Here is a 27878-nt window from a genome sequence, read left to right on the forward strand (position 1 = left end):
GATTATAGAGGGAGGGAGTGGAGTATGTGGGGATGACATAGGTGGGAGTGGATTTATCCCTTTGACTTTGGCTACCTCCCTTATAAGGGGGAAAAAGCCCTTGGTATATGTATGTATGTATGTATGTATGTATGTATGTATGTATGTATGTAGATGTTCATTATAGATAACAACTACAATCTTTAATAAGGTTACAGCCTTCAAAATATCTTGACCTTTTTAAAAATGAGGAAGGTCACAAGTCTTTCTATAGAATTCTCATATGATGGTAAACTATCGGTGACCATTTCAAATGCTAAAATACCTTTTGTTCTAAGAAATTTTGTCAAGATCTTCGTGATTTGTTTAAGGTAAATGTTACTTGAGTTATGCCAAAGACCCTTCATACTTATTCATAAAAAAAAAAAAAAAAAAAAAAAAAAAAATTGTAAAATAATTTTGGTCGATCAGAAACAAAAGAAGTCCCACTCAGTGACCTTGACCCTGACCTATCTTTACTGAAATAAACTCGACCAAAACCAATACCTCAACTTTAGTCTCCGTCCAGGAGAAGTAATCTGGTTCAAACCGTCAACACATCTAAACCCAAACCCAGCTCTACTTAACCCCGAACGACCAAAGATTTTTTCTGTTTTGACCAACTTGGGTTTCTTTCTGGAATCACAACAAATCCAGACAATCCCCTTCCGTACCATATGGTCCTCTATCTGGCGCCATAGGATTGACGTCTGGTGATTTCATTCGTCTCTGTGAGGGAACAAAGTTGCTAAAGACTATGTGAGCGAGGAGCAATTGTTTATGTAGGGAAGAGGGAGAGGGAGGGAGAGAGAGGGAGGGAAGGAGGGAGAGGGGGAGAGGGAGAGAGAGAGAGAGAGAGAGAGAGAGAGAGAGGGGGGGGAGATGGAGAGAAAAATGAGAGAAGAGAGAGAGAGAGAGAGGGGGAGAGAGAGAGAGGGAGATAGAGAGGGAAAGAAAGAGAGATGAGACGGACATGGTAACCCCTTTATATCACAATTACAAAAACACAATGAAGAAAAAAAGTAATAAAAATAACAATGAAAATAAAACCATAATCAAATTAACAATATTTCACGCAAGATAAGAACACCGAAATTACTCACTTTTATGCAAGATAGCGTGGGCACGACGGGAGAGAGGCACGTACACGGTACCCGCCCCCCATTTATAAATTGATGTTATCCACTCACTCTACGTGAAGTAATAATTTGGACTGATTATAACCTCCAAGGCATCTCCTACAAATTACCCTCCTCCCAGGCGAAATACTCCCACGTAAGAATGAAGGAGACTTCAAGAGACCATGAGGCCTACACTAGGTAGTTCCATGTCCATTACCACCTGTCATCCCCATCTACAAGGTTACTAAGTCTGTTTCATTCGTTGACCACCCTATTAGTAAACCAATTCTTGCCTATTTCCTTCTTAAATCTAAATTTGTCCAGTTTAAATCTATTACTGCGAGTCTTGCCCTGTTGTCTTAATATGATGACCTTATTTGCGTCACCCTTGTTAAAGCCTTTGATCCACTGAAACACCTCTATTAGATCACCCAGCACTCTGCATCTTTCCAGAGAGTGCATATAACAGACATGAAGTGGTTATAGAACATCTATTCGGGACTGACTGTATAATTTATACATTTGTTTAACCTCTCATGACGTGGAACAAGTATCGGCTGGCTCTAATCGCATGACGACAGACTAAACACAAACGCCACATGTAACATTCGCCAGAATAAATACATACAAGAGACTGTTCCCAACTGTGGGATGAGGGAGATGGTAGTGGTACCACGGGTGTAAGGTATAGCCGGGAGGGAGGAAGGGAGGGAGGGAGGGAGGGAGGGAGGGATACACTATAGGGACGGAAGAGGAGGTGGGTGTGGAAAAGGAGGACGAGAAGTAGGAAGAGGAAAAGGAGGAAGATGAACACAAGGAAGAGCAGGAGTAGGAAGAGGAGGAAAAGGGAAGAAAAGGAAGAAGACGGGAGGAGAAGGAAGAATAGGAAGAAGTAGTAGGAGTAGTGGGAAGCAAGAGAAGGAGAAGGAAGAGACGGGAGGAATAGGAGAGGATTAGGGGTAGGAGTAGGAGGTGGGAGAAAAGGGAGGAGGAGGAGGAGGAGGAGGAGGGGGAGGAGTAGGAGGAGGAGGAGGAGGAGGAGGAGGGGGAGGAGTAGGAGGAGGAGGAGGAGGAGTTGCCCTACAAACACACATCCAGTCAACCTGCTACCTCCTTACCTGACTGCAACCTCCTCCTGGGCTCAGCACCGCCTCCCCCCTCCCCCCTTCCCCCAGCTCACCCTCACTCGTCCCTCCCAGTCTCACACTCCCGTGTCTTAAAAGAGTCGCTATGTTTCTCGCCAGTGTCGAGGTACCTGCGCCAACACTTTTGTCAAGTACAATGAATAAATTGAATGATTGAAAAAAATAAAACAAGTTCACACATTATAGTTCTGTATGAGGTAAGCGGTCTCCGTTTCCGTTTCTTTTGTATTTTTTTTTTCTATTTATATTGTGTCTTCATGAGAGAGAGAGAGAGAGAGAGAGAGAGAGAGAGAGAGAGAGAGAGAGAGAGAGAGAGAGGACAGACTTGGTTCACTAGTGATCATCAAATAGTTAATATCATGGTCCTTCAATTCTTCAACTCCAGTGTAGCAAAGTTAGGCGGGTGGAGTAATGTGAGAGATGTTTGCAGGAGTACCGTGGCGCTCCCGTAAGGTCTCTTGTCTTACTCTAAACTCTGTTCATTTTAAGTTGGCGGAAGTTTCTTCGCACTATTGCCAGATAGGCGAGTTTCCAATTCTTAGATTTGACCGAATTGCTTATAATATATATATATATATATATATATATATATATATATATATATATATATATATATTACTAAAAGTAATTCATCTACAAAGTCCCTTTAGTATCGAAGGAGCTCTTAATCCACCTCGGTTAATCTTGACACACTTAACCAACTCCTAAACTTCCAACTTAATCCACAACTGTTCGGCACCCTCCACTTCAACGTGTATCGACAATGAAGATATTGTCAATATTTCAGGTATTGACAACGAAGATATTGTCAATATTTCAGGTATTGACAACCCTGGCATCTCCCGTTCTTCTAACATCAACCTAGATTTCTCTAGATGGTATTTCTATGATATCAAATGGAGACGATTAATGAACTAAAATAATTTCTAGTTTTGTCAATATATTTGTAATGCCATCATAATCCCAACACACACTTCTCTTCCTGGTCCTCCTCGTATCATCCTCTTCCTCTTCCCCCCTCCTCCTCCTCCTCTTCCCCCTACTCCTCCTCCTCCTCTTCTCAAACCACTGAGGCGACTTCATATGCCATTTCCACCAACAACCCATCCCCTCTCCTACTCCTCCCAACCGCACCCTTCCCCTTTGTCCTCATCCTGCCCATCCTCCTCCTCCTCCTCTCCCCCCCCCCCAACACCGACTCGGTCAAACCCCTACCTTCCCTTGCCCATGCCTTCCTACCCACTTCCCTGTCCTTCCTTTGTCCTATCTATACTATCGTTTCAATATAAAGTAATTCTATTACACTCTCTTTCTCAGCTTCCTCTTTATTCGTCGCTTTCTTATACCTGCCCATGAACCCTCTTTCCTCTCTACACGTCGTTACTCTAATTACCTATCCTGTTTCTCTCAAACACTCTCTACCCTCCACCTCTCTCTCTCTCTCTACCTTTGCCAGTCCACAGACCAGGTTCGATTGTTCCCGACCAAAACACGGGTCACCCAATACATGGGCCGTACGGTTGCCCGCTGGCTGTCTTTTCTTGGACCTTACTTAAGCATAGAGAGGGATCGTCCCGCCACACACGCTCAACAAAGATGAAGAAGGAAAAATAATTTCAAATGCCATTATTAGGGATGACTTGCTTGTTTGACTTTTGATACATTTTCACGAACATTTGTTTAAATATCTAGTCGATTGAGAGAGAGAGAGATAGAATGATGAGAAAGGTGGAGAGAAAGAGATGAAGAGAAAGATAAAAAGAGAAAGTGATAGAGAAAGATGGAGACAGAAAGATATAAATAGAGAAAGAGTTGGAAAGAGAGCATAAGAAAGAAGCTGAAGAAAGAATCAGGAGACAGAAGAGAGGAGACAGGAAAGAGACAGTAGACAGATTACACATAGAGAGAAGAGAGAGGAGAGAGAAGAATGAGAAAAGAGAAAAGAGGGGAGGCGCGGAGAGAGCCTTGGACACGGGTTCGAACCCATCAACCATTCGAAGTACACTACTTCACAAAGCCCTCTCCCATCTCATGCCACACCACTCCTGCAAACTTCCCTACCTCGTTGCCCCATTGAATCAAGGTACAAATAATGGATGGTGGTTCGCCTGGTAGACCATTTGGTCTGTTACTTGGCCGGATGCACGCATGCACGCATGTACACACACACACACACACACACACACATTGATATGAAATAAAAGCACTAGAAATGCGTGTTCCACAGATGCAAAGTAACCACTAATGAAAGGAAACGACCGGAGCAGAGCGCTTTCGTGTACTACATCTTCAGTGCAGAAATACATTAATTTGTGTGTATCACATGAAATTACACACACACACACACACATACACACACAATTTGAGATCAAAATTGAATATTAGGAACCCAGAGACGGTACCCTACGAGTACAGTCCTCATCCTGTATAATACTAGTTGAATACACGTTCTATATGGCAGAATTTATTTACAGTTATGAATTCTATACCCCTTCCGTACCTGGTGGCACTTTCAATAGGCTGCCGTCAGGCGATTTTATTCACATTTTTAAGATGAATCTTTCCAATTTATCATCTATCTGTCGCCAGGCGATTTTAATCATCTCGGAGGGTACTGTACAGTTGTCTCTAGCACTGTAATCATTACGATGTTATCTATACGACGTCGTATCTGCTACGATGTCGTATCCACTACGATGTCGTATCCATCACGATGTTGTTGCATCCGCTACCATATCGTATCCACTACGAAGTCGTATCTGCTACGATGTATTCGGTACGATATCGTATGTACAACGATATCGTACCCGCTACGGTGTCATATCTGCTACATTATCGTGCCCTCTACGATGTCGTATCCACTACGATGTCGTACCCTCTACGATGCCGTACTCTACAAATACTATTCTGATTTTCTCTAATCAACTCCCCTCACGGAAAGTGAAGTTGTGGACGACGACTTCACCAGCGCCTCTATCCTCGCGGATGACGTCATTCGCAGTACCGTGAGCGGTCCTGTAATCATCTATCTCCGGAGGTGGACGACCGGGAGGGGGAGGGGGAGAGGGGGAGAGGGAGAGGGGGGTAGCGTGCTATTTCCGGTCCCCCCCAGAACGATGCACACTTTGCCACAAGCGCCCGGATGTTGAGTCTGGGTCCAGGTGATATTTCTTCTTCTTCTTGTGGAAAGGTTCAAATATCCTTTTCGTGACGTGTGGTGTTCTGTTTTCTACTTAGACGATTATTTTCTTCCTTCTCTATGGTGCCCAGAGGGAAGCGTTTAAATTTGGGAGTTCTGCAAGTCGTTATTAATTACAGAAGTCGTTATTAACTACTAAAGTTTATATTAACTACAAAATTTAACGGAATCACGAATCTAGTTGGGCTTACAAAGTCTGTGATTCCTGTTGCATAGGACTGTAAATCTAGTTACAAAGAAAATGGAGGGGGCTACAATTCAAATCAAATCAAACATCTTTACAACCCTAACGGAAATAACGATTTTTCCGTTCTCGATGTGATCCTCCTCTCTTGATTTTTTTTCCATATGTATCACAAATTAACCTCTGAAATTGTATTATTCAATATTGACAATAACGTTATTGTTAAGACTTCTGGTATTGACAAACACCACCTCTCCCTTTTTCCAATATCAATATATTAGATTTACCGTTGTAGGATATTTGAATAAAAAAGTGTACTGTAGTGACGGCAATGGCGAAGTCTGTGTTTGTACATCAAGCGGTACAACATCATAACGTGTAATTGTTCAGCCTTAATGTTCCACTGCAGGACCGGTCTACCCCCTGAGAGACTATACGGCCTCTGTACTGCACTGTGATTTAATCCTGCTTGGTGAAAAATGCGTGTGAAGTATTTGGTGAGTTGAAATAGTTGTGGTTGTGATTGAAGACTGAAATCAATATAATCAGCTCGACCGCACTGATTAGGTGTTGGCATATATTATAAGCGACACTAATCTACTACCTCACCTCTGATACCCGCCGTTATCGAAAGAGAGGGGTTGGAAAGCCATGACAGTGCTTTCCACTTTCCGGGGATCGAACTCGGACCGTCCGTATTTCGAGGCAGAAACGTTACACATTGCTCCACGCAGGCTTGATCACTGTATACATTTCCAAAAAATATACATATTTCAACCGCAATTCATGGTACATTTCATTATCATTAAGTACACGAAAACCTGTTTTTTTTTCTTATAGACCTTGTATACAATGGAACTGCCTAGTGTAGGCTTTATGGTCTCTTGCAGTCTTCATTCTTATGTTCCTGTGTACATGATAGTCACTACTTGCAATACCTTAACTTGTTTTGTTTTCTATTCGCTCGGAGAATTTAAGAAATTGTCAATACTTGTTTGAAAAAATGCAACCTACTATGGACTCCCCACCTCTGATGAACTCGAAAAACGGCCGAACATACCTGCAAAGAATAAAATTATTTAGACATTTTGACATTAAATGCACACATCTGCACTAAACTACCTTTCACCAACAAAACAGAAACAAAGAATAAAATGTCAGACAATTTAAATATGTTTGATAAATGTGCACAATACATACATATACCAAAGGCTTTCCCCCCTTACATGGGAGGTAGCCAAAAAACAAAGGCATAGAAACCACTCCCACCCATTCCATCCCCTACATACTCCACTCCCCTCTACCTTCTTCCTTCCCTCTCATCTTGGCACCTCCTGGATGACGGGTCATCCCTGTATCTTGTCCACTATCCTGGGTCAGAAGCAGTGTCTTAAGACACAACATAAAATATGCATAATATATTCCAATAATATTTTTTTTTACTACCACGATCTGCGTTCTATGTTTTTAACATTTAACAGTATGTATGGAGCCAACAATTGGTACTTCCTTAAAATGTTTTCAAGGCGGTGTCAGATGGTCTTATAACTTTGGGGTTTATTTAACGGGAAAAAGGTTTAATCTTTGTACTATCTGATAAACTCCTAGAACGAGGCCGGAACTCGGGTTTTGTGTGTTCCTCCATTGTTCTGGGGTGCATGTGGACTTCCGTCCCAAATCCGGTAAAGATCCGTTGATAAACATCAGCCAACTTGTTGCAAAATAGATCAACAAATTTTCATCGCCAACACTTTCCTCCTCCTCCTCCTCCCTCTTCTTCTTCTTTCTCCTCCTCTTCTCCTTCTATCTCCTCCTCCTCTTCTTTCTCCTCCTCCTCCTCTTCCTCTTCTCCTCCTTCTTCTTTCTCCTCCTCCTCCTCCTCCTTCTTCTTTCTCCTCCTCCTTCTTCTTCTTTCTCCTCTTCCTCCTCCTTCTTTCTCCTCCTCTTCTTCTTCTTTCTCATCTTGATGGAAAGAATCTAGTTAAACATATCCACGTTCCTAGCCCGTACTTTAACGTCTTGTGTTATATCCTCCCCCTTGCCCTTTCATCTCCCCACCCTTTCCCCCATCCCCCTCTCATTCTCCACATGCTAACCTTTCCCCCCACCGCATCTCCCCATCCCATCCCTCGCCCCCCATCACCACCGCCACCTACGCCATCACCACCTACACCTACCCACCACCTGTGTTGCCTAAAACACGGACACCATCACTTAAACACCAATACTATCACCACCACTCTAGGCTTGGACTGTGTGGAAGTTGTCCTACATAACACTTCCACTTACTGAACCATTTAGTGGATCACTTAGTGGAATGCTAAGTGGAATGTTACGTGGACTATACCACTACTTAATAGAATGTATGACTACACAATATGGTAACGAAAGAGACAGAGAAAGAGAGTGAGAGAGAGAAGGAGAGATACAGAGACAAGCAGAATGACACACACACACACACACACACACACGGAGATAGAAGAGAGAAGAGAGAAAGAGAGAAAGTAGTACACGCACACTTACGCACACACCCACTACCTCAGGAACTTCCTATCAGTATTTGAAAGCAGCTTCCCCTCCCCCTCCCCCTCCCCCCTCTACAACACTTTCCTGTTCCTGCAACGCTTTCTCGCGTCCCCCCCCCGTTCCCCCTCCCCCTCCTTCCCTTCTCCTCCTCCTCCGCCTTTCGAGTAGATATTCGTCTAGCGTGTACAGCGGAGAAGAGAAAAATTCCTGTGGGAAAGTTTAAATGTGGGGTACACTCGAACTATATAAAAATACATGACGTATACATACATATATATATACATATATATATACATATATATATACAGTATATACATTATATATATATATATATATATATATATATATATATATACACATATATATATATATACAGTATATACATATATATATATATATATATATATATATATATATATGAGTGTATGTGTACTGCAAGAAATAATAAAATTAATAGCAATGCTACTACTGCTACTACTACTATTACTACCACCACCAATAATAATAATAATAATAATAATAATAATAATAATAATAATGATAATAATAATAACAATAATAATAATAATAATGATGATGATGGACAATTAATAAAAGCACAAAACCATGAAAAAGACCCGATTACATCAACACTATTAGCAAGGAAAAATCAAGGAAATTTATAAGTACATGAATAAAGACACAAATATACAAACAATTTCGAGAAGAAAAAAAAAACGAAGATGGAGAAGTTTGCAGGAGTGAGGTGGCAGAGGTTGGGAGAGGCCTCTGTTCAGCAGTGGCATGATCCCGGCCCTCTGCTCGGCGTCAGTCCCCGACGGAAACAGAAGGCGGTTGCCCGGGCAACCATAGTAGGTGAAGGGCGCTCCTCACCCCCCACCCCCTTCATAGCAGACGAAGCGAGGAGGACCTTTTCCAGAATGTACACATGTGTACATATACATATTACACGCACACACACACAGACGACTCGACGACGCGGTGGTAGAGTTCCCGGCCGCCACTACGGCGGTCCGGATTCGAATCCCGCCAATGGCTGAAATAATTTCAGTATCGCTGCGCTGTGAGTCGTTACTCCAACTCTCGTGTGTGTTTGTGTGTGTGTGTGCGCGCGCGCGTGTGTGTAAGGTCACAGCATTACCCATAGATCGGTCATATATGAGCTCTGAGCTCTCTTCCAGGAGGTGAATAGCTGTCGATTACGAGTCCAGCACGTGATCCAAGACCATGGTGAATCACACACACACATACGCTGAGCCTTCCCCAAGACAAAGATGGTTTTTCCTTTCCATACACGTGGGGCCTTCCTTGGGCACACCTGCAAGAACTATTTTTTTTCCTTCTTTTTTTTTTTTACGTCAACCTTGCCGGGTCCGGAAGTGTTCCTCCATTAACACAAGACAGGCGGTGTCCACGCTATAGCCACATCACTGACGATACCCAGAGGAAACTGATGTATCACACAGAGATGCCACCAAGTCACCTCAGGTTCGAGTTGAGCTACAGTGGTCGGGGGGCCATTACTCAAATTGGAAGCTCTTCCTAACTTCTGTGGACCGGTCAGGATTCGAACAGACGCCACGCGGTTTACCAAACGAGCCACGGCGGGGCCCCAAGGATCTTCCTTGGGGCATTCTTTGAAAATCAGTACAGAAGGGAAGGACCAAAATGATACATGGGCTCAGAAATTTACCTTACAAAGAGAGGCTTAGACACCTTAACTTACACTCTGGAAAGACGCAGAGTACGGGGTCATCTAATAGAGGTGTTCAAATGGATCAAAGGCTTTAACAAGGGTGACACAAACAAGGTCATCATATCAAGACAACAGGTCAAGACTTGCTATAATGGGTTTAAACTGGACAAATTTAGATTTAAGAAGGAAATAGGCAAGAATTGGTTTACTAATAGGGTAGTCAACGAATGGAACAGACTTAGTAACCACGTAGTGAGCGCTGAAACTATCAGTTGTTTTAAGAAACGGTTATGGATGGGGATGACAGGCGGTATATGGTCATGGAACTACCTAGTGTAGGCCTTATGGTCTCTTACAGTCTCCTTCATTCTTATGTTGTACATATTCACGGGCTTCCTCCAGCATCCTGTACGAGCTGGGACTTCCTCCCTTACTCACGAAGGAATTTCCTCCAGAATACACGTGAGTCAGGGCCTTCCTGTTGCAGGCAGAGAGACCTTTTTTCTATGAGTGTCCTTCCTTGAACTTACATGGTGGGCCTTCCAGTGAGATGGTCCTTAGCTCCTTCCGTGCCGGGTGGCACTTTTCCACTTAGACATGCTGCCGCCGGGCAATTCTATTCAGTTCTGCGTGACATTTCCGGAGCTGAGGTCACACGCTTCCACGAATACGGAAAAAAAGGAAAAATATAATTTTGCTAACCACTTAAAAACCACTAACCCACTATACACTAACAAAGTCATCAAGACTATATTCCGCTTTGTACACTTAAAAAAATTACCCCTTCGGTGAAAAAGGACACTAAAATACCCACTAATCAACTGAGTGATTCAAAGTGGAGACCAAGCAACTTTGATCCTTATCCCTCCTGAGCATAAGGGTGACAGTCTATATAATTGTAACATTTCAGAGAATGGAAACTGGTTTACGAATACAACTGTACACATCAATCTTTCCCTGTCGTAATTTTATTTATTTATTTATTTATTTTAACTTGCTGAGTGTGTATTCCTTTTCTCCAGTTTCTCTTCTCTATCTAAGCGTTTCGATTCCAGTCCAGAAATCGAACAACGGCAGAAGAGAACTGGAAGTCAGTTTTGAAAATTTGAACTGTCTATAGTACTTGGGAGAGGCGGGAAGAAGAGAAGAGAAGAGAGGGAAAGGGGGAGAAGGGGAGAGGAAGAAGGGGAGAGGAAGAGGGGGAGAGGGGGAGAGGGGGAGAAGGGAAGAGAGGGAGAAGGGAAGAGACGGGTGAAGGGGAGAGGGGTGAAGGGGAGAGGGGGGAAGGGAAGAGAGTGAGAGGGGGAAGGGAAGAGCGGGAGAGGGAGGGGAGAGAAGGGAAGAGAGGGAGCGGAAGGGGAGATGGGGAAAGGGAGGGAAGAAGGGGAGAGGGGTGAGAAGGGAAGACAGGGAGAGGGAGAGAAGGAGAGAGGGGGGAGAAGGAAAGAGAGGGAGTAGGGGAGAGAGGGGAAGGGGAGTAGGGGAGAAGGGAAGAGAGGGAGGAGGAGAGGGAGGGGGGAGAGGGAGGATGTCTTGTGACGAGTTTCTTGCCATGGACGATGGAGGATGGATTCGGCGAAGTGTGTTTGTGGGTCACGTGATTCCTTTCAGTTTCCACAGAGAGGGCGGGGTTGGGGGGTTTGGGGGAGGGGACTTCTGGGGGTTGGTGGGGGGGGGTTAGACGCAGATGAGGTGAAAGGAAGAGGAAGAGGTAAAGCTTCAAGAATTGGAGAGGCGTGGTAACAATTTAGGCAAGTGAAACCAAGAAAAGGTAATCAATGATGATGAATATAATAAAAGTAATAAAGGCACAGGACGGGACAGGACGTAGAGCTGATACAGGAGCAAACAGAAAAATAAAAAGAATAATAATGATGATGATAACAATGACAATGATAATTGTACTGCTAATGATAGTAATAATAATAGTAACAACAAAAACGGAAGAAATATAAAAGTTTGAAACTATATTGAGTAAAAAGTAACGAAACATGAACCAAAACAAATAGATAAACAAATAAATAAATAAAAAAAATACTAAATTAAATACACTCAGCACTGACGAGGAAAATAGGTCTCAGCTGACGAAATGCTTCAACAAACAACAACAACAAACAACAACAACACGCAATTACGAAAGACAGAGATCACGGGGTGGGGGTGGGGGGAAATAGATAACTCCCCCCACTCCCTCCGAGTTTCACTGACAAGACACTCTGAGCCCCACACCAGCTGGCAACGGTCCTCGGGCCTCCTAAGGAGTTTCCTGTTTCCAGGAAGGTGATCAGTCGCCGGTTGACATTTCGTTGTCAAAACGTGGATGAAAGCAACTGAGACTTGTTCTCAGTATGGAGACCGTGTGCCAGCCCCACGGGGCTGTACCACCAGATGAAGACAGGGAGACAGTCCACTCCAACGTCCTCTTCGAAAGGGGGGAGGGGTAACACTTGATCCGATAAAGGCAAAAGACGACGGGAATAAAGGATCAAGAAAGAATAAGCGATAATTAATAAATGCATAATTGAACAAAAAATTAATAACGCGATAATATATCAATAGGGCTGTGTTAGGTAGAAATGGAACTGAAATAGAGGAGAGAGAGAGAGACGCGAGGGGAGAAAATTGATGGAAGACGGCGAAGAGGAGGATCAAGAGGAGGAAGAGGAAGAAGAGGAGGGAGAGGTGCGAGAGGAGAGATTAGCGAAATGGATGAGGATTGGGGGGCAGCTGTGTAGAAGAGAGAAATGCAGGGGAAATGTGCAAAACAAAAGAAACAGGTGTACAAAAATAAAATGGAGAGAGATAGGGAGAAGAGAGAGAGAGAGAGAGAGAGAGAGAGGAGAGGGAGGGAGACAGGTGGAGAGTGAGAGTGAGAGAAAGAGTGAAAGAGAAAAGAGAGAGTGAGAGGAGAAAGTGAAAGAGGCGAGAGAGGGGGTATACATACATACACACACACACACACATATATATATATATATATATATATATATATATATATATATATATATATATATGTTTGATTGAATACGACAGCATTCTGGAAGTTGTTGATTTTCTTTCTTGTGTTTTCTATTTTTCTAATTATATTCCTCCCTTAAGGAAAACCTGCTCCCAAAATACACACACACACACACACACATATATATATATATATATATATATATATATATATATATATATACACACACACACAAAGAGAGAGTGGGAGTGAGTGAGAGAGCATAAGGCACAGAACATTTGATACTACTCAACCTTCTTCTCATAATTCATTTCAAGCCGACCATCAATTATCATGTAACTCCTGCAAACTTCTCTATATCGATCCTAGGCCCTATTTAGCCAACACGTTATATGCCGTCTTGTAGAGACCACGAAAGTTCAACCTTGAACGCAGAAAAACAAAAAAGCGGAATAAAGAAATTAATATGTAAATGTGCAACTACCTCTGACCACACATTCACACATACACAGAGACACACACACACAAACGCACAGGAGGGAGATGGCGGAGAGGGGAGGAATGAGGGAGGAAAGAGGGAGGAAAGATGGAGGGAGGGAGGGAGAGAGGGGGGAGAAGAGAGTGAGAGAGGGGGAGAAGAGAGAGTGAGAAAGGAGGGATGAGACAGGAGAGAAGAGAGAGAAAGTGAGAGAGAGGGGGGAGAATGAGAGACAGAGAGGGGGAGAGTGAGAGAGGAGGAGAAGAGAGTGAGAAACGGGGAAGGAGACAGGAGAGAAGAGAGTGGAAGAGGGAGAGAGAGAGAGAGAGAGAGAGAGAGAGAGAGAGAGAGAGAGAGAGAGAGAGAGTGAGAAACGGGGTAGGAGACAGGAGAGAAGAGAGAGAAAGAGAGAGAGAGAGAGAGAGAGAGAGAGAGAGAGAGAGAGAGAGAGAGAGAGAGAGAAATTCGCACATTTCATCACACCCACGGCCAGAAGGAAAAAAAAATCACGCTCAGAGCTGTTGACGCTTTGAAGAAACTTCCGTATTTGAATTCTGCATGGCTATTTTTCAAGGCAATGATCGTGTGCACACGGGCATGTACGTGTGTGTGTACGTGTGTGCGTATGTGAGAATTTTCCGTTGACTCAAGCTACGGCGGCTAAAACAGATACGAGATTGGGGACGTCGTGTGTGTGTGTGTGTGTGTGTGTGTGTGTGTGTGTGTGTGTGTGTGTGTGTGTGTGTGTGTGTGTGTGTGTGTGTGTGTACCTCTTTATAGCGATACTGTCCCCAAAGATAGAAGAGCTGGTCTTTGCCTGACCTTATACACAAATACATCTGACTACCCAGGTGCCCATGTATTTGCATACCTGTGTAACTGTAGGAGCGCTTTTGCTGAAGAATTTAAGCTGTTAAGCCTTTGTTTAGGTTACGAAAAAAAGGAATCCAGAAAAGCCTTTGTTGATAAAAGGATAGTATGTTACGGAAAAAGTACTCTGGAAACCAGAAAAGCCTTTGTTGATAAAAAAAAAAAAAAAGTTAGTAATCCAGGTTACGCAAAAGTGTCTATAAAAAAGAAAGATAAAAAAATATCGCAAACTACGAAAAGCAATGTTCTGTGATCCAGAATAGCCTTGTTGATTGCCGAAAACGATTTCTGAAAACAGGCGAAAAAGACCACGCCTTCTCTGATACCCTGACCAATCACAATCCTCCTTACAACAGCCTCAGACACCCTTCCCTCCAAGAGGCCTCATTACAGTTCATGATTGCTCAATGAAGAAAGGGGGCGGGGTCAAGGAAGAAGGTGGGTGGGGTCAATGACGAAAGTGGGCGGGGTCAAGGAAGAGAGGGGGGGCGGGGTCAAAGTAGAGAGGGGGCGTTGGTCCCTCCGCCTAAGACGGTTGAGGTGATAAGAGAGAAAACAAAATATTCCATCACTCCCTAAAATTACGAGAAAACATGTAGAGAAAATGTACACGCACACACACACACACACACACCAGACAGAGCCACGCCCCAATAAGTACAGAAAGGTATGCTTCGGGTTGTTCATACAGGTACTGCGTGCGCATGCAACTACTAACCCCACGATCTCTCTCTCTCTCTATCTCTTTCTCTCTTCCGGAACTGTCCGTGCTGCCGAACAGAATCGATGTGATGAAAGAGTAATGTCCGGGGAATTTGCCCCTCCCCAGAACAGGGTACAGGACACTACCACAGCTAACACACGAAAGCAACCGCATACATACACACACATAAACACAGGCACACACACACACACATAAACACCGACACACACGTAAACACACACACACACTTGAATCCGCAGTGGTAGCGTTCGCGGCCGCCACTACGGCGGTCCGGGTTCGAATCCCGCCCAGGACTGAAATTATTTCAGTATCGCTACGCCGCGAGTCGTTACTCCACCTATCGTGGGCGGGGAGTTGGGTGTGTGTGTGCATGTAAGGTCACAGAATTATCCATAGATAGATAATATATGAGCTCTGAGAGTAAAAGCTGTCGATCACGAGTCCAGCACGTGATCCAAGACAACGGTGAATCACACACTCGGTTTCCTGTGGTGACAAGCGTATCGATTCTCCCGTACATAAAGCACTAGTTCGAGCCCCGCTCATGGCCCGAAACACTGCAAGCCGTTACTGCTCCCCTTGAACAAAGGGACGGGGCCCGTGCGCGTGTAAGATCACAACACTGACCAGTCTAGGAGGGTCGTTTTATTCAGCCGAGGGAAAATCCCTCCGCTCCCCCCCCCCAAGCTTAACTATGAAATCGATAACAAGAGTTCGTCTTCCTCCCGGATATGCAAGTGATATCCAGCAAATGCCTCCTCAACCACTCTCCTCTACTCTCCACTTCCTTTTCGCTACGTGGTGATGCGTGTATATGTGTGTGTATGTATATATATATATATATATATATATATATATATATATATATATACATATATTACACGCACACACGAAATTTACTTAGGATACATGTTTCTATATACACGACCAAATGGAGATATGATGGTGTGCATTTGCAACCCAAGTTGTTATCGTCAACTTGCACCCTGCAAGCGGCACCACCAGAGATTGCACACCGTAGGGGAGACACCAGTCTTGATTATTTAATCAAATTTAATTCAATTTCTCTTATCGACTTGTCCCCCTTTGTCCGTTATGAAGTCAACACCGACATGACGTCATCAGCGCGGGAAACTCCCCATCGCATTTCGAAACCAAAGCTTTAGTTATGTTTTATCAAGTCGCTATTTGGGATAAGTAGATATATAATAAAGAAGTCAAAACAAATGTAACATATGCCTGTGAATAAGAAGAGGTGGAAGAAGGAGGTAGGTGGGGAGGAGGGAAGGGAGGTAAGGAGGGAGGGAGGGAGGCATGAAGGTAAAGGAGAGACATTTTACTCCCCGTGTGCTAAACAATCTCGTGTTTTCTCCACATGTCAAAGGGTTTTCGCGAAACTCATAGTCCATAAATTATACGACACGGAGACTTTTCTACCCTGCTTGTGTGGTGTCTTTGAAGTGACAGGCAATCAAGAATATTATTTACAGGGCCTACTCCCAATAAAAACACACTGAGGGCGAAGGAAATATGAGGAGAGGAAACGAGGTGAAACGAGGGAAAGAGGGAGAAGACAATATTCAGATTGAAAAATAAATTAATAAATATATGGTATATATAAATAAAAATACAAAAACTAAAAGGCAATCGTCTTATATAAATATGTAATTTCGCCTGTCTGCCATATCATCTTTGAATCTATGACCTATCACACACACACACACACACACACACACACATACACACTTGCCCGGATATATAAACACCTCCCCTAACAGTAATTTGGTTCATCATAAATCATAAAATAAAATTCATTTAAATTCAGTTTCAATGACTCAGTAAAATTAAATACACAAATAAATAATAAAATATAAACAATAATAAATAAATGAATATATAAATAAAACAGACTACGTCTCCTTGAGAGAAGTGTATTTCCTAACCCATTTGTCTTCTCTATCGTATTGAGAAAAGGTCATCTTGGATACAAGTTTCATTGAAGTCTACAGCAAAGAGAACATCGTCTAGTGAACATATACATACATATACCAACGATATATCAAAGACATAAATCCACTCCCACCCATTTCATCCCCACATACTCCACTCCCATTCACTACCCTTCCCTCTCTCTTTTCTTGGCTCCTCCTGGATGACGGGTCATCTCGCCCACGCCCCCTGGGTCAGAAGTAATGTAGCAAGACAGAGCCCATCCACAGCAAGGCCGCTTCATTGAACTTGTAATCCCACTAAACTTCAATCTTCGCGCTCTCGCATCAGATGTACTGAGAAGACTCCACAAGTTAGACGATGACTTCGCTGCTGCAGACTTCAACAGCCTCTCCATCAACCACTATGTGCAATCTGAACGATGATCAACCTACGCTCCAGGGGTCCCTTAGATTGTATTATCAATAAACTATACTGTCAATATACATATATACATATATATATATATACATATATATATATACATATATACATATATATATATATGATACACGCACACACACACTGACGACTCGATAGCGCAGTGGTAGCGTCCGCAACTACGGCGCTCCGAGTTCGAATCCCGCCCAGGGCTGAAATAATTTCAGTATCGCTGCGCTGCGAGTCGTTACTCCAACTCTCGTGGGCGGGGAGTTGAGTGTGTGTGTGTGTGTGTGTGTGTGTGTGTGTGTGTGTGTGTGTGTGTGTGCGTGCAAGGTCACAGCATTACCCATAGATCGGTCAAATATAAGCTCTGAGCTCTCTTCCGGGAGGGTAGTAGCTGTCGATCACGAGTCCAACACGTGATCCAAAACCAAGGTCTTCTTTCCCCTTATAAGGGAGGTAGTTTGTCAGGGCACGTACTCACTCCCGCCCAATTCACTCCCATCCGCCACCCTTGTTTCCCTCTCATCTGAATTCCGCCTGGGTGAAAAGTCATCCCCGTCTCCCGCCCACTGTCCGGGTCAGAATCAAGACAGTACATCCACGTTAGGGATACATTGTGCACGGGACCGTGAGCTCACACCTAAATAGCTAGAGTCGCCCTGTGCGTGCGTACGGGTTGCAGCAGGTGTATGAAGAGGCTGGAGAGAACACCTGCGCAATGCCACCTGTCTTCATCAGGTAAGCGGACACGTGTACAAGTGCGTGCACAGTGTACACTTATGATGAACCAGGCACTTGTACACTGTACACTTGTTTCTGGAAGCTTCCAGGTCGTATACCTCTGGTGGTGAGGACAAGATTACGATATTTTGAAGGATTTCTTGCTATGACCGAATGTTTAGTGGTTTTACGAGAGTACTCAGGAGGTGCCAAGATAAGAGGGAGGGAAGAGGGTAGAGGGGAGTGGAGTATGTAGGGGGTGGAATGGGTGGTGGTGGTTTCTATGCCTTTGTCTTTTGGATACCTCCCTTGTAAGGTGGAGAAAGACTTTAGTATATGTATGTATGTGCGAGAGTACTCAGTGTGTGTGTGGGGGGGAGGGTCACTCCTAATACTAATGTCATTAAATCAATTCCTAACGATTCCATTCTGTGCTGAAGTGGCCCCCAGAATCCAAGAAACAGTACAACATTAAATGAATAAACACACAAATAAAAAATAATTACATGGCGTTAAAAAAAAATGTGCCGACCCGGTGAACAGCCGAGCAAAATGAACGACAGCGAGAGCGAGCTAGAAAGAGAGTGAATGAGAGTGAGAATGAGAGAGGAAGAGTGAAGATAGAGAGGGGAGGCAAAAGAAGAGAGACTAAGAAAAAAGAAGGGAAAAAAAGAAGGAAATTTGAGATAAAGGTAAACTGATGGAAGGAGAGGGGAGAGGAAGAAAGGGAGAGGAATGGAGGTGGTAGAGGAGGAGGAGGAGGAGGAGGAGGAGGAGGAGGAAAGGAGAATCAGGATAAAGAGGAAAGGGAGGACGAAGAGAATGTGAGGAATAACGAAATTATGGGAAATAAATAGAGATGATAGATGGAACGGACATGCAAGAGAAAGACAAAGTGGAATACAGAGAAAAAAAGAATGAAAAAGAAGAAAGAAGGGGAGAAGACCAAGGGATAAGAGGAGGAGGAGAAAGAGAAAGAATTAAGACACGGAGAAACAAAGAGAAAAAAAGGTGAAGAAGGAAAAGGAGGAGGAAGCAGACTAAGAGAATGTTGACAGAGGGGAGGGGAAGAATGAGAAAGACAGGAGAATGAAACGGATGGGAACTAGGAAGAGGGGAAGAAATAAGAAGACGAGGGAAAGGAAGTAAGGGAACTATGAGGACGAGGAGGAGGAGGAGGACGAGGAGGTGGAGGAGGACATGGAGGAGGAGGAGGAGGACGAGGAGGTGGAGGAGGACATGGAGGAGGAGGAGGAGGAGGAGGAAGATAAAAAGGAGGGCGACGAGGAAGAGGACATGGAGGAGGGGGAAGAGGAAGAGGAGGCCAAGGAGGAAAGAGAAGCGAAGGAGGATGAGGAGGAGGAGGAGGAGGAGGAGTGGGAGTCACTAACAGAGAAAGGAAGAATAAAACGGGGGGGGGGGAAGGACTGTGGCTGAAGCATCATCGGCGAGTCAAAGAATCGAACAAGGGGGGAGAAAGGGGGAAGGAGGGGGGGAGATGGCGGTGATTGATCAGTCCCAATAGAAGGCAGGCTACCTATCCTGCACCCCAGATGACCTCTCACGTTATCCTTGACGAAGAAATCGTGCACTCCACCGCCAGGAAGGTAGTCGGTCCGAAGTGTACAGAGATTTGTCACCAACCAATCAACAGTCAGATGTCTGAGCCAATCAGGATCCGCCAATGGATCCATTGACGTCACGTCGTCTCCAGGTGACAGAAAATATCAATATGAGGATTGTGTCTGAGCAGGAACCAAGAGAGCATAAACGAGAAATAATTCTATTAATTCCCAAAATGGAATATTATTGCTGCCTCAATTTCGATACAAACCTTTTTTTTTTCCCACACTTCCCAAATCCATGGGCATCCCTCGATGATCTATCTCCCTTTCCTCCACATGACGTCACTCTCTTCCATTCATCACCCGGACTTCACTCCCATAAACAACTATTGCTACATATATCCCTTCACCGGTCCCGCTGACATTTTTGTTTTATTTCTCTATATTCCAGGGCACTCCCTCCTCCCTCCCACCCCCTCCTTCCAATGGCCAATTTCATGCATATGTAGGTTCCCATATACAGTATGTACAACTTTCCACCTACTCCATTTTCTCCCTACGCTGTCGTAAATCAAGCCAAAATCCCTCTATTTCAACAAACCATGTCGAATTTATTCGCCAGCATGTTCAAAAACCCACCGCTATCGCTACTAGAACAACAGCGTCACCCGCATATGCTTTGCCCTAGATCACTCATTCTCACCCACATATACTATGCCCTTCATCATCCATTCTCCCCGAACCTCGCTCCCTTATAACTAGCTTTGACTAATGGCATTACGACATCCGTAGAGACTAACTAACTATTGTGACGTTGCACACTCCTGCCTCATACAAACATTCACAGCAAACACCTCTATGCGCATTAACTACACACAAGCCTCATATTCGTAATTAAAATTCTTCGCCCGATCTAACTCATGCCATATACTATCATACGTCTCCTTTAAGTCTACACACGATAGATCTTAAGTGAAATGATGATCTACATCTTCCCTGGGGTTTGCAACTTTCTACCTTACAAAGCGGTACTACACATGCTGTCTTCCAATCCTTGGGTAGTCTCCTCTCGCAACGTACACTACGTTACACGTCCTTACCCACTTTCGCACTACCTTTACTATTTCAAACCAACCCCATTCTCATCTCATCCAATTCTGACGATTTCCTATATTACACTTTCTGCAGTCCGGAACACTACACTTCTTATTTATGCCAACTCAATTATCCCCCACTGTTTCTCATCCCATCTTTCTCCCTAGCTCTGACATTTCAGCACTCCAATCTTCACTCCCATTTGGCAGGCACTTCAAGCACACGACTCCTAACTTTGCAAACTCCAATTCCTACGTTAGATTTCTTCCCGTGTCATTATTCAAAGTCCCCAGCTTTTCTCTCTCTCATTCTCTTGCTTCCATAAGGTTCTTACCATGAAAGAATATACAGTATTATAAGGACCCCAAAGAGATGTGACATGTTATGAAATCCTACTTCTGATTTGAAATACGAGCTACGGATTCGAACGCAAGTAAATGTGATCTTTGAAATAGCAACAGTAAATTCGATTAATTGTACCAACACAATTGAAAAATATGATAAAAAATATATATAAAAAACATGGCAACCATCATTCTCCCTTGTCCAAAATAATGCAAATGTCGCCAACTAACACCCTCATTGAAAATAAAATCTAAAACCACTTTTAGTTCCTGAAACTTCCATTACGGCCACTTGGGTTACGGAAATGCATCAGATCAGAAACTTGTATCTAATGCCCTGGAGGCGTAATCGGAGACGTGCTGGTCTCGCATTCGCTTGGTTGTGGTTTCGAACCCCGCACTCACCGATTCCCAGCAATGACTGCTAATTACCTGGCCCAACAGTCCCCAGAACGCAAAGGTAACGGCTTCGGCCGCAGTTACTCAGCGTCTCTTGGGGTAGGTTCCTCACCTTCTGTATCCACGTAGGCTCCGGTTCGTCTTGCTCTCATCGAACTGAGTTCGTAGCGTCCGGCACGCAATGCTGAGCCCCCAGGGTCACCTCACCCGCATACCTCGACGTCCCCTGCAGCGGTACTGCATCATCCCCCGGCAGGAGGGTACTTGCTACCTCTCCTTCACCTCTCTGTCTCTCGGGCCATGCAGGTATCTCCCTCTATGTGGGCAACTGGAAATGTATGCCTCTCTCTCTCTATCCCTTTGTCATCTTCCATGAAAGAACGACTCTACCTTGGAAGGATCTCATCTTAGTGTCATAGATAAATGAAATAAATAAACAAATAAATATATAAATAAATAAAAAGACCAAAATGTACACTCACCTCGCCACTGCTGAAATCGCATTAACCGTTTATTCGCCTCAATGCGTTCAGTTCTCTCATAGACTTTATTCTGGTTAACGTCAGGCGATATTACTCAGACGTGTCGGAAGTTAACCAGATAACGTCTTTGTGACCTTTCCAACGACATGCAGGATACTTTAGAGAGAGAGAGAGAGAGAGAGAGAGAGAGAGAGAGAGAGAGAGGGAGAGGGAGGGAGAGGGAGGGAGAGAGAATAACCCTACTTTCCACGTCGACACGAGAGAAAAAAATCAAGAGTATCTTTCTATCGAAGCCCAAGAATAAACTAGTAAATAAATTACAATGCCAAAGTAACAGCCAGCATTTCCATGCAGTGCATATACATCCATTCCTACCAACAGACGGGCGCGCGCGCATGCACAACACACACTACAAACATAAATCGTGTTGCGAAAGTATGAAATATGTGCAGAAGATAAAAAAGGAACTGAAATATGTGTGTGTGTGCACACGCGCGTGTGTATGTATATATAGTTAACACCCACGCCTAAAATGCACTGAATCGAACTCTTAATAGGACGCCATGAATAAAAAGAAAAACGCATTTTCGTCCTAAAACAACGAATAGCAGCTTGAAAAATATCCATCCCTTTCACTGTTACTAAGCTTTGACAACCCCTAACTCCCAGCCTACCTCTAAGAAGGATGCCAGATTCCAAACTTCCACCTTCATATGTGTATGTATGTGTGTGTGTATACACACACACACACACACATATATATATATATATGTGTATATATATATATATATATATATATTTTTTTTTTTTTTTTTTTTTTTTTTTGCCTAGTGATGTCACAGCTGACAGGCACACGCGTGCATTGCTTGGTCGCCGCACGATTCCTCATTCCCCCTGACCCAGACAAATATACAAATTGATAAAAGAAACATGTAGCGCCTTCCTCACTCATACATGACTTGGAACACATCAATTTCCAGGAATCCAAGTCCAGAGTGAGAGCCATGATAGTCAATCCTGGAATTACCTATGCACAGACTTTGCAGTTCACCATTCCTGCCTGACGTCTTTCCAGTCCCACTGGAATCTTTAGTCATCGATGGCGAACTGTCGACAAGATATAAAAACACAATTCCTCTTGTCTTTCAGTCAACAGCCTTATACAAAACGCTGACTGCACGAATAAAGAAAACACGACTGCAATGAAAATAAATAAATACATAAAATAAAGTCCCTGCGGCCTACATATCACACATGTACTGTACAGTACTCTCCAAAGATAGTGATTTTCTTTTTCCCAACGAAATCTCACATCCAACCAGCAGCAGTCACACGCCACTAACTACTACTCCCACAAGCAGCTCCGGAGGCGAGCTGCACATAGCATTATGACGAACAAAAATGTTTCCTAATATTTGAGTGGCAGCTTGTACGGAGTGTGCTCAGAGTAACAAGCACACTCATACCCAGGGCTTTCTGTATTCACCAACTCGACCACCACCCCTAATGCATTTGAAAATAACGCAAATATTTTATTGAAAAAAATGTAAACAATGAATGGACTCAACAATACTATTTTTTTTCGCAGTGAGAACAAAATCAAATGGGTCACAAGTCTGGGAAGTCTGCACTACTGAATCAAAACATCTCTCTATTTGCCTCAACGGCTAAGGCGAAAGTGAGGCCACAGGCAACGGTTACGACGCGTTGTCTCTTTTTGTTCCGTTCGCATTCTTTTTTGTTTCGTTCCTTACGCAGTGAAATCTGTTCGTCCGAGTGAAAGTCTTTGTTCGGGCCGAAGACAACTCGCGCGACACAACTCTATTCAAGTTTCCAGTTTTGTTCGTAGAAATATTTTTGTATCGCGATTTCAACACCACATCCGTACTTCATCTCGCCCTTCAAAGGCTTCGTTCTGGCTAAACCGAAGCGATTTTATTTACCTGAAGAGGAGCCTGTGGAGCCTGATTAACCCGTGGAAGTATATTTCCACTTTTTTTTTAAACGCCACACGGTATTGTTAAAATGAGACCAGTTCCCTCTAACCTAGAATTGGTGAATATCTAACCTTGAATACATTACCCACTTACACATAGAGAACATGTGACATTCTTTTGACTAATGCCACCAGATTGTTTAATTAATCTTAAAAACACCTTCAGTATTAGGAAGGGGACAGATGTACAGTTTTTCTTGAGCTAAACACAACCATTTCCGATAAATGGATGGATTGCGGAATGGGTGGGAGTGGTGTACGTGCTACTTTGCTACCTCCCTTATAAGGTGGGAGAAGCCCTTGGTATATAGTTACTGTTTTCGAGCTCGCTTACAACCTACGAGCACCCAAGCACACAAGGCAAAGGTGACAGCTTCAGTATGTGCCCCCATTTTACATCGATACAATATGACATTTGCACGAACAAAAATGGAACACTGTAAATCTATTGTAGCGGTTGGAGTTGACACACTTGCCTTTCCACAAGAACTAAAGTTGCCAGTTTGGCATAATTTGTCGTATTTATGGGGAAACTCAATCCTCTATCAAAGCACATCACGAGTCGTGTTTACTTGATGGTAGGAGGGGCTTATGCGTTACGTCATGTCGACTAGGACGACATTATCAGCCAATAGTGAAACACTTTGCAGCCTCAACCTATACCGACCCCTATGAGCACGTTTCACGTCTCGACTTTCAAATGTTATACTCCAGGAAATTTGTAACAAATTCCCAAATACGGTTTGAAAAGACAAAACTTTCTCCGTAATTCGTCATGATTGAATAAGTCTTTCTTACAAAGGCAATCACTGATACACACCATCTCAATTAATCAAGATTTAAACACTTTCTAATGGTTAAAAAGTAACCAAATTCTTTCTCTAACTATACCAGGGGAGATATTGTTTTTCGAATGTCCTTGTGCTAAAAACAAGAGACAAGTGGGAATGAACGATTGAAAATTTGAGGAATTGAATAAAATGGAAAAAATAGTAAAAATCGAGAGGAGACAAGATTGAAGGGAGAGGGGGGTTAGCAGTAAAAGTTAACAACGGAAATGTGTGGCACACAAGTCACACTGTGGATGGTGATGCGAGTATGAGTCACACATGAATATGATAAGTGGAAAAAATAGGGAAAATACGAAGGAGAGGAATGTTAAAAAAATAAACAAATAAACTGGAACTACCCGATGATACATCGAGGCAAGATGACCAACAAACATAGCATGTGATTTATTGATTTAAAATGAGGACACTTTAAGCCAAATACGCGCGCGCGAGTGCACGCATGCACGCACGCACGCACACACACACACACTCACGTACACGGCTTGCTGGTATAGTTGATAACCACGTGGCCTCTCACGTGCAATGTCCCGAGTTCAAACCACGTTCCTTGCGTGAGAAAACTTTCTCTGATATATACCGTTACTGGCCCCCTTGAACAAGGGGATAGGATGTGTGTGTGTGTGTGTGTGTGTGTGTGTGTGTGTGTGTGTGTGTGTGTGTGTGAGAGAGAGAGAGAGAGAGAGAGAGAGAGAGAGAGAGAGAGAGAGAGAGAGAGAGAGAGAGAGAGAGAGAGAGAGAGAGAGATTACAACATTACATATAAGGCCCGTTTCACACTATCGACTTTTTGCCGTCCACCGTCCACGACAAGATGTCGTACCAACCATGGGTATCTATGGACACTTTCACATGTGGTTGTGGTCTTGAAATGTGAAAGCGTCCACAGACACCCATAGTTATTTGAGAGCACGACGTCGTGTCGTGGACGGTTCAATCCAAAAAGTCGATACGTGTGAAAATAGCATAAGTCAGGACATATAACCTATGAGACTTGATCCTGAAGTCTGCCGATCAAGCACTACAATAAATCACACGGGCCGTTGTCTCGTGTATTTACATTCTTCCGTCACTCGCGCACATTTTCGCTTGTTCGACAGTCTGACGCTTATGAGGCATGTGAAGAACAGAATACAGTAACAAGGGAATGACAATCACGAGTAATAATGAGTAAGGGGGCGAATAGAGAGAGAGAGAGAGAGAGAGAGAGAGAGAGAGAGAGAGAGAGAGAGAGAGAGAGAGAGAGAGATTCAAACAAGAATTGTGATAAAGAACACAAATATGGATCGAATGAAGAGGCGTGAAAAATGAATAACAAATGAATAGGGGAAGAATGAACGAAATAAAATGGAAAACAGTGAGGATGAAGACACTCAAACTTGGCCTACCTAGATGTCTCAGAACTAAATAACCTGTGTAATTCACTGTTATTACATTACTATAATTTCACTGATAAAACTCACTTTAAGTAAAGAAAATCACTTTATACAGATATAACCAGACACCAATGGATAACAAAAAATAAAAAGTACGATTACAAGTTATTTGGAGATTCCTTAACAAAAGTGGATCGTGAAAAGGATTTCGGCGTAATTATCAGTAACGATCTCAAGTCATCTAAGCAGTGTATTTCAGCCTCAGAGAAAGAAAATAAGATTTTAGGACTGATTGCGCGATCTTCTGATTTTAAAAATCCATCTGTCATTATCAAGCTATATAGTTCGATAACGTTTGGAATATGCTGTTCCCGTATGGTCACCGAATCTCGTTAAAGGCATTGACAGATTGAAAAAGTACGAAAACATATCAATTTATCCCCCCCCCCAAGATTCTCAAGGAAATTAACATCAAAAGTGACGAATTTTTCACTCTAAATGCGAATCAAACAAGAAATAATGGTCTCAAACTGCCAGGAAGTATATTTAATTTGTAAGTGGGTAGAAACAACTTCGCCAACCGTGTAGTTAATAAATGGAATAAACTTCCTGTAGAGGCAGTGCGATGTCGTACAGTTCGAAGCTTTAAGATTTATTTAGAAAAAACACCTAAGTAAGATGCTGTAATTTTGCCATTTACTTTGTCGTACTTATTTTTAGTATAATTTATCTGTTTATATCTTACTGTTTATCTAAAATCTATCATAGATTATTATTTATCTGTTACCATTATTCATTTTTTCCGCATCCGACCTTGCTATGGACCAAAAGGTCTCTTGTCGGCATTCTCTTCCTTTGCAATCCCTTGTAACGAAGCGGTGAGGGTAAACCAGCTTCAGCTGTCGGGCCTTCCAAGGGAGGCAGTGTCTTCCTGCATTGCTTTTGACCCGAGCGGTGGGCTTTCATTCACAAGGAGCTAATCGCAAAAGAATAAATAAATAAAATAAAAATTAATAATAAAAATTGTGTGTGGATGTGTGTTTGTGTTTGTGTGTTTGTGTGTGTGTGTGTGTGTGTGTGTGTGTTCTTTGGCTGGACCAACCCACCCTTATAAGGGGGGAAAGGGCCTTTTGGTATGTATATATATATATATATATATATATATATATATATATATATATATATATATATATGTGTGTGTGTGTGTGTGTGTGTGTGTATATATATGATACATTGCGGGTTAATTTTTTGTCCGCGTTATTACATGAAAGAGTAGAACTTTCCCATCGACGACACGAATTTCAGTGAAATCAGAAATAAGCAGAGCGTGAAGACTCACTAAAAACACTCCCATACGTACACACACACACACACACGACATTCAAACACCAATTCAAAATTATTACAAAAATAAATAAAACCACATTTTCATCGAGATCTGAATTTTCTTACCAATATTTCCATCTCACCAAGTGCAACACTTGCCCCAAAGCACTTGTCTCAGTTTACGAACACTACCAAACTGGTCGACGCGAAGAACTAATACGACATGCAACACACAATCCTTGCAACAAAGGGTTGTTGCCTTACTTCATCTGCCTTATATTTTTATATATTCTTCTATACATTCATTTTCTATTACTTTTTATATGTTTTTTTATTCATTGCCTTACTTATTCTGACTTGTATTTTTATAAATTTTTATATACATTCATTTTCTATTATTTTCTATATTTATTATACTTATTTTTTTATTCA

General features: G+C 42.9%; 1 protein-coding gene across 1 annotated transcript in view; it reads right to left on the reverse strand.

Annotated features, from left to right (window-relative positions):
• Positions 1–27878, reverse strand: part of LOC143021881 (serine/threonine-protein kinase NLK2-like) — a 202293-nt gene that overhangs the window by 110882 nt on the left and 63533 nt on the right.

Source organism: Oratosquilla oratoria, chromosome 3 (genome assembly GCF_046742065.1).
Source record: "Oratosquilla oratoria isolate Oo_2021 chromosome 3, ASM4674206v1, whole genome shotgun sequence".
Lineage (NCBI taxonomy): Eukaryota > Metazoa > Arthropoda > Malacostraca > Stomatopoda > Squillidae > Oratosquilla > Oratosquilla oratoria.